This window comes from Cydia strobilella, chromosome 8, assembly GCF_947568885.1.
Source record: "Cydia strobilella chromosome 8, ilCydStro3.1, whole genome shotgun sequence".
Lineage (NCBI taxonomy): Eukaryota > Metazoa > Arthropoda > Insecta > Lepidoptera > Tortricidae > Cydia > Cydia strobilella.
Genome location: NC_086048.1, coordinates 6,958,577 through 6,971,749, shown reverse-complemented (window position 1 = coordinate 6,971,749; position 13,173 = coordinate 6,958,577).

Genomic DNA, 13,173 nt, shown 5'->3' with positions numbered 1-13,173 from the left:
ATATGTTTGTTCTCTGTATTTCAGTCTCCATCAAGTTTATGAATGCGAAATTTTCAGAAGAAAAATATCGTTTCTGTCCGTAATGTTCAGGGCCCGCCCGCTCTTTACCATCAGTCGTTTTGATTTACAAATATGAACCTTAATTGACAAGAAGTAACGTTGTTTTTTCTAATTCATTGTTACGAACGAAGATACGAGCTTGGGTAATAACAATCGCTACCTTGGACCCACTTTATGCAACTCGAGTTACTCGAGTCAAGAACGCGAACGAGAACTTTTGCTTGAGAGCATCATATTGGAGCAAATGCACCGTGATTTCTTATAACTAAAAATGCACTCTACTGTATGCTTAGAGAAAGCTTAGGGAATATTGAAGTATCATTTCTGATAAAGCAGATTTGCAGACAAGAATGTTTTAAACTTTACCCGGAAAGGTTGTTTCATCGTAAAATACAAAATTACCCTATAACTTGAAAGATGGAGAAATACAACTTTGTTGTTTGCTTTGAGTTTACGTTCAGGTAAACCAATTTTATAGCCTTCATATCTAAATGCATTGTTTACCTATGTTAGCATTTTATATTCTGTACTATTTTTATATTATAAGCTTAACAACGTAACGGCTTAATAAAACAATATGGCTAATACTGTACCAACATAAGGTGATTGTAATATTATTTCTAATGACAGTTATTGAGCGTGTAGGGCTGATATATGTTATCTGTGACAACTTAGCCTTGCCTGTCAACTTGTAAAGAATTACGGCTTAAATGAGGAAACCAGATTTGTAAAACTAATATTAATTAAAAACCTGTCAAGAAGAACATCGTCTTTATATTTGTAGGCAGCATACGAATCCCCAGAACGAGGCTCACAAGGTGGGCTATCACCTATTTATTGACAGCAATACCAGTTGAAACTGTATTAGGTGTAGGTAACAAAAGAGCCCAAATCTAAGTTAAGACATACATTGTTTCTTTCCTAGGAGCATGGAATCAGCTCATGATTCTGGGCACAAATAACATTAAATTTAAACCAAAAAAAAAACAAAAAATGTCCGGAAGCTTTACAGTCGACTTGAATTGGAGTGAATCAAGTCGGGCAGTGAGATTGCCGAGGCGTGCCAACTCGTTCCCGGCGACTGGTCTGACCCACTGTCACCTGCTGTGTCTACCTTAAGGGGATCCCATGCCCCAGTGACCTTCGATATGAATCCCTTAGTTTTCTAATGTTTTTTTAGCTTATCATATTAACAACAACGGCCTTAAGCAGTATCCCATATTTACTTCAAAGTTCATTGTCTTCGAGATAATTGGCATCAAAGTTGAACTGACCTGATCCACTGTCACCTGCTGTGTCTACCTTAATATACATTACACCTTACATGTATCGTGGATTCTAGGTTCATCAAGAATAAGACAGGGAATTAAGCTCAGAAATAAATTAAAAGTGGAAAAATTCGGGTGAATTGATAGTGAATTAACCAACGTATCACTTACGGATTCGCCAGGATAGGTAATCAAATTTCCTACTAGGTTTTGTCTCATTTTATACACCAGTCTATTTTTCCCCCGTTTGACGGTAGCTGATTGGACTCCTTAGGAGCCCAACATATCGTTACAATGTCTAACGACACAATTAGCTCCTATAATGAATATATTCGTGTCAAACCCGGACCCTGTCCATCCCTGCCCGCTCCGTGAGGCAGATTCCGTTTTATCAATTTAATATGATTTTCATATTTTGTTTTGATACGACCTCGGGTTGTCTCACCATCCGCGCACCATCCCAATAGGTTTGGGCGAGATGTCTGATGGTCGTATTAAAATTAGATGAATACCTTATTCTTCTAGTTTCTAGTTTTTAAGGCAATCATTGTAATATGATGTTTATAAATAAATAAAATTATTATTATTCGATTGTTAAAGTTGTTAAAACACAATTGGCCTCCGTATGATAAATCATGCCATTTCCCTGAAGCCAAACTGATTCTGGTTGCGGTTAGGGCGGGAAATGTAGCTGTGATTTCGGGATGAGTAATTTGATAACTTGTTGATTGTAACGGATGCTGTTTTAGACTGGGCATGGGCATCGCGCGTGTGGCCGAAATGTTACAGAGCACTGAGTTGGGGAAGGCTATAAAGGTCGAAATACAGTTGCAATCAAAAATATCTGTACTATAAATTTTAAGGCTGGTTTACATGCAATATCGGTTCATAAGGCTAGTTATAATCCGTTTTCATCGTTTTATTTTACGAGTATCACGGTAACCAAAGACAATATTATAGACTTAGATTTATTAGATAAAGTTTACCTTATAAGCTGTATTTTCGAACTATACTTTAAACTACAGTAGCCAGTAAATAGCTTTAAATTTATCGTACAGTATAAAATAATTGCCACTAAATCCGACTCGACTGACTGACATCCCCGAAAACCAGCTGACTGAAATCATACGAAACCAAAATCCTAATATCGCCGCCCATATGAAACAAGACCGTGACTTTAAGTTTCAGTTCAAAAGGGGGAACAGGAACGAACGGCTTTACAATGCCGTTTTCCTGACAGCACCCCAGACCTTTTTTTTTATACCACGACGGTGGCAAACAAGCATACGGCCCGCCTGATGGTAAGCAGTTACCGTAGCCTATGGACGCCTGCAACACCAGAAATATTACACGCGCGTTGAAGAACCCCATACTATAGCCCCTCGGGAAAACCTCGGCAGGGAGCTCATCCTTCAGAGCTGTCCTGAACGAAACTAAGGTCAATCTTGACCATCAGCAGGTTCACGCTTGCGAGTATTTGCCCCTGCTGCAGTGCTATAAATGCTTGCAGTATGGGCACACGCGCAAGCACTGCAGCTCCACTGATACCACCTGCTCACACTGTGCCGCCGCTGGGCACGAATATAGAGATTGCCCAGACAAAAAGATTAGGCAAAAAACTAAATGCCATAATTGCTGTACATACCTCACTAAATTCTTTCTGTCGAGGTAGTTTGGTCCGAGTTTAATCCGAGACTGAAATGGTGCCTTTCACCCTAGTTAAACATACTACTTTTCATTTCGAATACGAGGAAAGTAAAATACTTACATAATTATGTATTTAGAAAAACATGACTAAGTATAAACTTATACAGTATTTCTTGAGGGTAATTTCAATTAACAATTTAGGTAAAAGTATCGTGTTTTATGGAATAGGGAGTTAAATATCAGAATGGAAATTGTACAACAAATCCATTTAATATCAAATTTTAATTGCTTATCGTAACATAAAAGAAAAAAACGTACTGGGAAAGTAAAATGCTCTAGTGCAGAAACGTATAATTTTCTGCACACTTCTTAGAACAACAACGACCCACTTTCAGAGCATGAGAAATGAAAAGAATTTTTATTAAACTTTCCGTGAGAAACGAATGGGGTGGCATTCCAACAATCTGATGGTAAACTGTCATTAAACTCATTTGGAACTAATTATAAGTCCGTGGCGCGATTAGGCGAGGCCATTTGATCGCTATTAACGATGCTCCGTTGGCTTCTAACTTTTGGTAATTACACCTAAGATCTTAAAATACCATCTAATTCCTGATAATAATATTAAGGTTACGCCTTCGTCAATTTCCGCTTGAAACTGAATAAAGTTATGGTTATAAGCGTAGGTTTATTCGATTTTATTATTGTTACCTAATACGCATAAAGCGATACTGCCCGATTCGAACTTTAAGATACGTCAAATACGTCTAGATACGATATGGATTAGATATGTCAGTGTCAAAAGTGACGTTTTTGTTTAAAGAAATTTCACTTTTGACACTTAAGTTTGTTAAGTATACCTAAGTATGTATTTCGCTTAAGCCAATAAGTCAGTTGTTTAAGTATGTATTTCGCTCGTACTCTCAGGTCTCGATTTCAACTCAATCAAATCAGTGATACATAATATATTAATATTTTATATCCCTCTTAAAACAGCCAGTTTTCAGCGTACCCACCACAATTGACCTGTAAGATAACAGTCTAACTACCCTACCTATATACAGTCACCATACGGGATAGTTATGCCATTTAGGGTTCTTGCTAAATTGGAAATTCTATAGCGTAAGTATTGAACAACCAATTTAGCCCGGACCCTAAATGGCGCAACAATCGCGGAGCGTGATGGTACGTCCTACACTATGGACACGGATACTTTCATGTGCAAACGAGATGACCAAGTATAGCAAGACCCCTCACAAATAGCTTTTGGGCCTTTAGGCTCTTCCAGCTCCATAAACCCTTGATCGAGCCTGCTCATAACTTAATGAATAAAATATAATGCCCTCGACTACACATTTACCTAATTTCATTTAAATTAGAACAAATTTACTTAATATTGTCTTCGGTTACCGCGATAGTTACTCATGAAATAAAACTGAAAACGGATTATATCGCGTATATTGAATTTATAATACATCCCGACGTTTCAACGACGACGACGTGTCAACGGGTGACGGGGGTTTGATTATGTGTCACCCGTTGACCACGAACGCTGTAAAGAGTTCGAAACGTCGGGATGTATTATAAATTCAATATACGCGATATAATCCGTTTTCATAGTTTTATTTCAAATTTACTGAAGTTATTGCGTAACAAACTATCCTCTGAAGTTCAGTTTAAAAACATCGAAATGCCGGGACGTGGCCCTGGCCAGCCGGGTATTCCAAGTTGAATGTATAAGAACTTCGCTTCCCTTTTGCTCGTTCGTTCGAATATGTTTCAACCACTGACGATATTGAAGTGCAGGTAAAAAATACGAATTCAACGATCAAGGAGAATAAGTAAAACTTAATAAAATAACACTCTACTGCATAAGTACCTACTGGTTAAAATTACAGTGCTTTAAAGCCGCAAGCCCCCTAATACAAAGCTTACACGCTGCACTTGTTACACTAATACCGATAAGAATAAAGCATTCTCCTTCGTCATGATGCGATTACTCGCTGTTAGCGTTGCAGTTTGTAATCGGGAAATTCCGGAATAGCAGTGTGCTGCCATAAATTTAATATCGGAAATCGCAGTCGGTGTAACGAGGCGCGTAGCCAAGTCAAGTGTCGGCGACTGGTGTTCGCTGCCAACACACATTATAAGTATTAAAATATGTCCGAAAATCTGGGCACCGTCCCTGGTTATAGGTAATCGCGCTTACGGCACTGCATAATTGTACAAAATGGCGAACTGTAACGTCCGTGGTACAATCCTACATCTATCTTGGAGCTTTAATATCAAACACGAGCGACTGTGAAGATTAGCTGAAAACCGCAATGGATAAGTTGATGAGAATATAAAAGAATCCAAAAGTCAAAAACACCAACCAACTGCTTAACATCAGGCGGGCCGTATGCTTGTTTGCCATCGACGTAGTATATAAAAAACCGGCCAAATGCGAGTCGGACTCGCGCACCGAGGGTTCCGTACTTTTTAGTATTTGTTGTTATAGCGGCAACAGAAATACATCATCTGTGAAAATTTCAGCTATCTAGCTATCACGGCTCATGAGATACAGCCTAGTGAGAGACGACGGACAGCGGAGTCTTAGTAATAGGGTCCCGTTTTTACCCTTTGGGTACGGAACCCTAAAAACACCACGAAGGTACGGCTTGTACGGGCTTTCCTTTTTCCCATACTCTTATATGCTGCGGAGACGTGGAATATCCGAAAGACTGGGGAGAAAAAGATAGACGATCCTAGAGATGTGGTGCTGGAGGAAAATGCTGGGGATATCCTGGACCGACTTCCGGACTAATGTTTCCATCCTTAAAGAATTCCGTATCAAGCGGTCGACTCTCGTAAAGACCTGACCTGCATGCTCGGTTTCTTCGGTCACGTCTCGAGGCAAAACAATGACTCCATAGAGCGTCTAGTGGTGCAGGGTAGAGCAAACGGAACAAGACCGCGTAAGAGGTCACCTATGCGATGGACTGACCAAATCAAATCTGCCATGGAAGGACCCCTGAACGCATTTGCCAGAATGACCTCCAACCGCAGAAAATGGCGAGAATTCGTACGGCAAACAACATATGTGCCTGATGTCACTATCAGCAGTTGACCACGACACTGCAAAGAGTATAACGACAAAGAAAAAGAAATGTGCCTAAATTGAAAAATAATACCTTCACTTTCAAAGTAATTTTGACTATTCTCGTGTCTTATTACGTAACTACAAATATAGCCACGGAATCGTAATAAATGTATGTACATTTACCTACCTATTTGAAATAGCAACTGAACGTCGCTAAGCTATTATTTAATTCACGGGCACGAAAATGCACATTAAAGGAGGAAATACTCTAAGAGAAAATTTTAATTTGCTTAAATCCTTTTCATCCTCTAAATATTAAATATATTAATGACGGGTCACTCACGTGTACTTAAAACACGTGAGTGACCCGTCATTAATATATTTAATATGTCTATGTCTCACGGAAGTTTTGTTATTAAAATCCTCTAAATAATCTTAAATTTCCTAAATGATTCCCGAAATGCAGCTGAAAATGCCGGCGACAGTTGAACGTTTAAAATAGTGGATTAATTTGACGGTTCGCTCCCCGTATCGCGTGTGGAAAGGAGGCTCTTTTATTCCCGGGACGGAATCGATTATTAATTTAACGGGCAGGAAGAGAACTCTTACTGCACGTAGTCCGAGAGACAGGCGCAACTTTATGAACGTAACAAATGAAAATACTTACCACTACCATATTAAATTGCCCTTGCCTTTACTTTAGGTAGTGTTGTGGTAAGGTTGTTAGGTTGTTAGAGCTGCCGAGGATGAACTATGTGTTAGCTGTACAGAGATCCTTTGAAGTCTCAAATATCCCATTATCACTAGTTTTAGACAAATTTGCGCTGAATAACATTACTTACGCCATGCCAATTTATCTGGATTATCAGCGAATAAGTAACTATAGTCGATAAATCTGCGTTTGCATCACAGCCTAACCGGCTTTAGCTCGTTACGTTACCTAATCACCTACGAACATCCCCCGTCCATTAAACGAGCAAAAAATTGACCATTATTGAAAATGCATGAGCATCGAATGAATTAAATTGAGATCGCTCGGTTAAGCAGACCAGCTCATAAAGTTTTGTTCAGTTAACAGCCTTATTCTGTATTATAAAAATGATGCAAGAGTATTTAACGTGAAAACTATTGAACACTAATGTGGATATTTTTGTGACTGATTGTTGTACTTATAGGTAGATTTATAAAAGCTGGCGCAAGATTTGTACTGAACTGTCGAAATTTAGGTACATACAAACATATTAGTAATAAATTTTGCGCTAGCTTTCGTGAATCATCCTTTAGGTAATATCTACTTACTTAGATAATTAGTAATTACCTATAGACCGCGAACCAGGCGCAAATTTCGTCAGTCATCGCCTCCCGGGCGAAAACTCGTATAGAGGTTAACGGCTATGTACGATGAACCCTCGTGAACGTCAGCTGCCGCTCCGTTAGTGGGTTGAGGAATGGCAGCCACCGAAACGCGTAACACGGTCTTTCCACAGCGATACAATCGGTTGACGATTTGTTTATTCACAATAGCATCTAAACTATCATCTGACAAAGTATCAAGCGGGAGGCGATGACTAAACTTTTTTTATAGACTTTATTTGCTGCCATTCCTCAACCCACCCTACGGAGCGGCAGCTGACGTTCAGGAGGGTTCATCATACATCATACATAGCCGTTAACCACTATACGAGTTTTCGCCCGGGAGGCGATTGGTCATGGAAATCTGTTCCCGGCCCGCGGTCTACTATATAACTGTAAATTCCTTGTTTATGGAAGCTTAGTTATGTACCTAATGAACGTTGGGGTAGGTATATTTGTCCTGCTCCGGAAAAGTCTATGCTCGTACCACATTTTATACACACAACGCTGCCACAACGTAGCACAACTCACGCACACGACACACATCAAGTTACATCACATGCGTCGGTCACACACGGATTTTTATAATAAACTCGTGCTAATAATTTTAATATATAACTATATACTGATTAAAATATTCAATAATAATTTTAGCGCTGCAATTGACAGCGCTTACCGCGTTACACTGACACATTTAACATGACATTTTTTTTCTTTTTAAGAGACGGTAGTAAGCCTCCAGTAATACTCCAATAAAAAGGGTAAACATTTATACCTATACATTGGGCTTAAAATGCCTAGATACATTGGGCCAACGATGGCAATAAGTAAAGAGGGAGAAACTCGAGAAAGTCGCTGTCGTCAAAGCATTAATGGGGTTGGCAACTGTCCAAGGTTTGCAGAGATGGCGCCATCATAGCTAGGGATTGACAGGAAAAGCTATGCTGGCGCCATCTGCTAATTATTTCGACCGGCAAACCCCATTACAATTGTGTTTAATCATTACAAACAGAATTTGAGTCGCTTAACTTCAAACTCGGGTAAAACTGTCAGATTATGCGATTTTGGCATTAAGAAAAGGTAATAGGGTAGATATTTGCTGAGAGGGTCGAATGGATTTACCACAGAGTTTGAAGTTAAGCGACACATTTCATTTAGCCTCTATACTAAATGAAATGTGTCGCTTAACTTCAAACTCGTATTCTCCATGCTCGTATTGTTAAAGTAATTTTTTTGTAGTCACAGTAAATTTACTGCCATCTTTCGACACAGGATTAGAACTTTTAGAAAGCCATTAAATTTGATCCTTGTTCTTTCACTGATAGCAAAGAGGATATAATAGGATAAAGCGGTACTGTCATAGTTGTAGCCACAGTAAATTCACTGCTATCTATCGACACACGATCAAAACTAAAAATAAAAATATCAAAAAATGTATTTATATATGGATAAATGATTTTTTTATTTGCAATATTTGCATTAATTATTTTTATATTATTTTGACCCATGTTCTTTTACTGATATGCGTTAAAATTGTTAAATAACAAAGGAAACCGTCAACACCATCTGTACGAGAGTAGGCCAAAGGTAGTAGCGCCATCTGATCGAGAATAAAATTTTCTTGATTTTGGAGGCACGTTTTTTCCTTAGACTGTATCCATCTATTACTGAGTTATAATATATATCTTTGCTGATAGGTATGTGTTAAATTTGTTAAATATCAAAGGTGTCGCCATCTACACGAGTATAGGCCAAAGGTATTATGGCGCCATCGCTCGAAAAGATTCTCTTTGATCATTATAATATTATTTTGTTAATATGTAAGTGCTATGTCGTTTCCACAATTATATAGGAGGTATACATTCAAAGTCTATTAATGAAATGAAATACTTTATGTTCAGGCAACTATTGGCCCAAAATAAAATAAACTAAAACTAAAAAGACACAATTATGGCTGCGATGAAGTCCGCAACCCCGCAGTGTCAGGGAGCCGCCCGCGGAACCGCCGGTACTTCACACTCTTCGGCCAGAACTCCTCCTTGGTGAAGGTCGCTTCTAGATGTTCTGTCGGAACGCTCACCACCAAAGAATGAAAATTCACACTGTGACGAGATTCCAACTTCACGACCCTCAGGATGAATCCAGACTTGATTCGTACATACTTTACGATCTCCTCGACCTTCGTAAGGTAGTGTAATCGGGACACATACAGCAGCGTCGTTGGTGTTGTAGGACGCAGCAAATGGTTGGGTCCAGTCGGTGCGGTACCGCACTGATTCTGACGAGCTGGCTTCTTTCTCTTCTCCACCTTTTTGAAACCATTTCTGTCGCATCCTGACTCTTTTAGACTCGGCTGTGATCGATCCTTGTGAACAGGTTCACGAAGGCTCTGCACCCCTGCATTAAAACTATAATGAACTGCAGATGTGCCAAAGAAATAGTTATACCGACGTACACTACACACTCGAAAAAGGGGCGGCAAAACGTTGTTCTTGCGAGTTAAAACTTTGTCGTACATTTAGGAGAATTAGCCATAATCACAGACAACAGCAGGGAACTATGAGAAAACACAAGTTTTCCATATGAAGAAATTATGCAGTTTGGCCGAACTTCGTACGGAGATGAACAAACTTTGGCCGAGAATGTGGCGTCGCAGCGATAAGTTGTCCTGGCCAAGTATTCTGATCGTTACACGGGAGCGGGCAAAGTCGACTTTCCAAACGAACCTGTCTAGCTACGACCTTGTGATTCGTTACAACTATTTATGCGAAAAAGCAAAGAACGCACTTTTGCACTGGTTCACTTGCCAATGCGACTCGACTGCAATTGGAATGAAAACCTTTGCCTAGCCTAATAATGCTTAGAATTGTAAAGCAGGACTATTCCTGTAGTGATGACCGTTTTGTTTACTATCATTTCAGTATGTTTGCAGTAATAACCTCATAACTTACTTTGCTTTTAATGTTTTACTGCCCCTTGGCTAAATTGTTTGTGATGTTCCTAGAGGCACCTGCACAGTTTATATAGTAGGTATATATAGGTAGTATATATTTAACCCTTAAATGCATGATTTTTTGTATAACTTTTTAATAAATTGAAATAGATGTGTCATGCTGTATAAAAGTAATAAATGTGATTTTGGATAGCTGCATATTGAGCCACGGACCATCAAATATACGATGCATATATACATCATTATGCATTTAAGGGTTAAAGGCATAAGGAACAATTGTGGATTCTACAGTTACCTTGTACACTTAACGGCCAACAAGTTTTGAACTGTGAAATTCCTATAAATATGGACTAACCAAATTAAAAGCAATAGATGTCACATACTAAAATAGGTAATTAAAACCTGATTTATGGTAGCATTATGGTGTTACTGTCAGACGTAAATACCGGAGAGGAGACCATGGGATGAGACCAAAACCACCAGTTCTACACCTACCAGCCTACGAGATTCAGAAGTCACTGTAAAAAAATATATATATTCTAGCGAAATAAACCCTATTTTACATTTAATTATTCTGCCAAACTGCAAGACAGTTAAGGTACAGCACAGTGATTTATTGAGTATAGCTATGCACACCGCAGTAAATAGTGTAATAACTTCTCTTCCTTCCTCAAGTGGTAGATTAGATCTACAGGTATTGTTGAACCGGTTTTTTTTCTTCAAAAAGTATAAAGACAAAAACCTGTTAATTATAATACTAGAAACTTCATAAGTCCCTAGGGAAAACGCTTTTTCTATAGTTCCCGCTAAGCCTGCGTGCAATTCCACATTTACTGAGCGAGTGTGATGAAAAGTATTTTATGCCCTTTACGTATAAATATATCTCAATCATATATTTAGGTAACAACTTGGTATTATTAGATTGTCCCATTAAAAATGAAATAATAAACCAAAGAACGAAAAAGAACGTAATAATACCGGTATTTTTTGTATGAAGAAAAAACCGGTTCCGAGCCTTGGTTGACAGTTCAATAAAATTCTAAATGCCATTGCCATCGTCGCAGTTCAAAATTGTATAGTTCCAGTAAAAGCCCCACCCCAAGTGGCGTACGTCTTTGTTCGAAATTCGAAGTTTGCCGGAGAACAATAACTTCGGAGTGACGTAGTACGTAGGTACCTATTGTCGTGGAGGTGCCATCTGGAAAACTGTGTTGTTGTTACAATCACTTGCCGAACGCGGGTAAGTTTGAAGGTGAACCAGTATAAAAGCATTCTAATTTGAATGTATAAATGTTCAAATATTACTTATACTTACCTAGGTGTACTATGGAACCAACCAAATGAAAAAACGTAGTGATCATATATTATTCTCTTTGGAACCAACAGCAATAAGTAGTAGTAGATATAGTGGCATAGATCGATTATTTACTTTCATCAATAGCTGGTCACTTGCCATTCTTGCCAATAGGAAGTAAAGTAGGCAATCGTTATATTATTTAAAAATCACAGTACCTACTAGATAAGTCCAGAAGGGGTAATACCACAGATTAATAAATAGTTACTGTAATACATAGGTATATTATTTTGAAATTCAATAGGTAATCTAGATAAGTCCAGAAGGGGTAATACCTACATAGGTATATTAATTTGAAATTCAATAGGTATTGGCGATCGTGAAAATGAGTGCATCGTAGCGGCTAATCGATTTTAACGTTTCCGTGTAACCGATTGAGAACAATGATATCCATTTGAATTCAAAGTGTTTTTTAAGTTTTCGCTAAACCAAAAAACCCTAGGCCTAGCCAAGATGACGATCGTTGTCAGAAAACGCCAATCGAATCTTAAATAATGTACGTATGAAAAATCACGCGACTTTTCGTAGCATGTGTCATCGCGATACAGTTTTTATTTTCGTTTGGCGTTTGTCGATGTACGATTGCTGCTTGGGATCACGTTACGGTGGTCCGCGATCTAAATTCGTCGTCTCCCAAGCAATGGCAACGAGGACGCGACTTGCGCCACGCGAGGCGACTGGCTGAGGATTAATTGTTATGAATGCTGATATTAGACGAACTTATGCTCCTTATGTATAGCTCGGTATGAACGATGTCCAATTAAACGGGTTAGTGCTAGAGGGAAATGCAACGGAGATCTTATTTTATGATGAGTTACCGTGTATGGCCAGTATCTATGCACCTGGGTCCCATATAAGAAGTTTCGTTATACGAGTAACAAAAGGAGTTAAGCAAAAGCTGGTGCTTACAAGCTTTAACAGAACATTTCATGTCTAGCAGGTACGTTACATTAGGAAGTCGTATTAAATAAGTGTAGCATCATTGGCATTAAATCATTGCAACTAACAATAGTCAGTAAATTGTGGTTAGTGGGTAATAAAAGCGAGTTATCAATATGTATTTATGCAGCGCTCATTTAAAATTGTACAAACAAGTTGTAATACAACAAGGTCATAAAGCGATCCGTTTTTATCCGAGGCAATTTATTGATCTGAGCGCAGCGAGGACCAATATATAGTCGAGGATAAAAATGGACATTTAAGCCTGAGTTATACACTGCTTTTCACTTCGATTGCGAGTAAAATATACATACAAAAATATCCAATATTTTAGGTCATTTTACCGTATTTATTCGAGGCTAAAGAAAATTGTACTCGGGCCGGTCGGGGGCGCGGGGCGCGGGGCACGCCGGGCGGGAGCGCGCCGGTCGGGGGCGCGCCGGCTGGGCTGGCAGTTTGTATGGCAGATTTTGGATTTTATTGCTAAGTCAATAAGGGTTTACTTTATGTTCTAGAA